The sequence below is a fragment of the Choloepus didactylus genome, chromosome 7 (assembly GCF_015220235.1).
Source record: "Choloepus didactylus isolate mChoDid1 chromosome 7, mChoDid1.pri, whole genome shotgun sequence".
Lineage (NCBI taxonomy): Eukaryota > Metazoa > Chordata > Mammalia > Pilosa > Megalonychidae > Choloepus > Choloepus didactylus.
The window spans coordinates 13,525,976-13,528,478 of record NC_051313.1 but is presented as its reverse complement, the minus strand read 5'-3'; the positions used below and the strand labels follow the sequence as shown (position 1 = coordinate 13,528,478).

General features: G+C 40.2%; 1 pseudogene; it reads left to right on the top strand.

Moving 5' to 3' along the window:
* Positions 1-838: 838 nt before the first annotated feature.
* Positions 839-1,611, top strand: LOC119540469 (annotated as a pseudogene).
* Positions 1,612-2,503: the final 892 nt, after the last annotated feature.

Genomic DNA, 2,503 nt, shown 5'->3' with positions numbered 1-2,503 from the left:
ATTTATTAGCTTACAAGCTTACAGTTCTGAGGCCATGGAATTGCCTAAATCAAGGCATCATCAAATGATATCTAGACTCCTCTGTCACATGGCAAGGCACATGCAGCATCTGCTGGTCCTTGCCTTTTAGGTTTCATTGGTTTTAGCTTCTGGCTCCTGAGGCTTTCTCTCTCAACTTCTGTGGCTTCCTCTCTGAGCTTCTGTTTCTTTTTCTCTTTTGTTTGTATCTCTCTGTATTTCATCCTCTTATAAAGGACTACAGTAAGAGGCTTAAGACCTACCTGGGGCACACCTCAAGTGAAACAACCTAATCAAAAGGTCCCACCCAGAATAGGTTTACTCCTACAGGAATAGATTAGCTCTAAGAACATGATCTTCTGTGGTCCATAAAGCTTTAAACCATTACAGATTCTAAAAAGACACTGGATGAGCATAAAGAAGAATTTAAAAGTATAAAAAGAAATGTAACAGAAATTATAGGAAGGAAAGGCAAAATACAAGAGGTTAAAAATACACTGGAAACATACACCAGAAGATTTGAACAGGCAGAAGAAAGAATCAGCAAACTAGAAGACAGGACAATCAAAATCTCACAGACAGATGAACAGAAAGGAATCCAAGTAAATAAGGCAACATCGGAGATAAGAAGCTACTTAAAAGTTGGTGGGTAGGAAATGAAAACTTTCCAGATCAGCCTCAAGCCATTGTGCTGGGTAGCAGACCTGGAAAAGAAGAAAGACTGTCAACCGAAAAATGCATACCAAGACGGGGGAGGGGGCCAGACAAGCCAAATCAGAAGAGGGGGAGGAGGTGGGGAGCTCTGGGAAAAGGTGGTAAAATGCCCATCCCAGTCCTTTTCCTGTGGTTCTCCATCTCAAAAGAGCCAAAAAAGAGCAAGTGCAATGCCCAGCTACCTCATGCTGGACTCTGCCACAGAGCAGAGCTCAGTCACGAGCTGGAAGCCCAGGAAAGCCACCTCCGAGGAAGCCCCCATGGACGCCATACTAAAAGCCAAGATGGCTGCCCCAAGGAAGTCTGCACCACACAGCTAATGAGGGTTTGGGAGCAATCTTCTGTAGGAAAGGAGGACGGGGGCCCCGGGAAGAGCCACCGCCAGGACCACTGGGGAGCAGCACAAGTTCCACCACCCTTGCCATAAATTTTGATCTGTGTTTGGAAAAATACTGGCCAGAAGGAAAAAATAATAAAGTTTTTCCTTAGGTGAATAAACAAAGACAAACCCAACTTTCTAAATACTTTGAACTCATGGAGATTAATAAGCAGACACTTCTGGAAACAGAAGTCATAAAGAGTTGTCTCCCTCAATCAAATGAACAATGCCCTTTCATTGATTATAAGGATTGTATACTGATATGTCATCAGTATGCAGCTCCAGAGATAATGGCACTGACAATGAGCTGGCTATTTATCAATTCATCCATAACTTTGTGGAAGTTTTAGGTGAGTACTTCAGTCAAGTGAATGAATTAGACATAATGTTTAATTTGGATAAAGTGCACATCATTTTGGATGAGACGGTGTTAAATGGCTGCATTGTGAAAACTAATTCTTGCCCCTTTACTAATTTTTGGTAAGATGTCAAAAAGCTGAATAATGGAAGGCCTGGCCAGGCAACACTGATTTGTAGAAATGCAAATGCCATGAAATACCTCTCAGCATCTGTAGCCCAAAAGAATCTGGAAGACCACACATTACAAAATGGGGTGTGCTTCCAAAGACATTATAAATAGGCATTTTCCTCATTTCTTAAATAGGAAACAAAACTGTATTTAAAAATATGTTGTATGAACGGATGAGTGGATAAAAGTGGATAAAACAAACTGTGGTATATACATGTGATGGAATATTATGCAGCTGTAAGACAGAATCATTAAATAACATGGATAAACCTTGAGGACATAATGTTGAGTGAAGTTAGCCAGAAACAAAAGGACAGATTCTGTATGGTTGCACTAATATGAACAGACATTAATGAACAAACTTTGGGAGTTAAAAGCTGACAACACAGGCGACCAGGAGATAGAAAGAGGGCAGAGAACAGGCATTAGATGCTGAAGGACTACAGAATGTTTAGGACTGATTGTATAGATCCAGAAATAGATAGCATAATACTGTGTGATGGTAGCACAGTATTGTAAGTACACCAAACAAAGATGTCTCTGAGTAAACTGAAAGAGGTGGGATAGGAGAATGTGTGACACCAGAGGTAAAGATAGATGATAAAGACTGGGACTATATAACTTAGCAAAAACTGGAGTGGCCAATGACTGTTACTAAATATACAAATAGAAAAATGTTTTTGCATGTGGGAGAGCAAATGAATGTCAACCATGTAGAGTATTGAAAAAGGGATGGTATTCGGAAAAAAACATAATCAAAGCAAACTGGAGTCTACGATCAACAGTAACATTGTAATATACTTCCTTTAAATGTAACAAAGGCAATATGCCAATGCTAAGTGTATATGAGAGGGGAATATAGG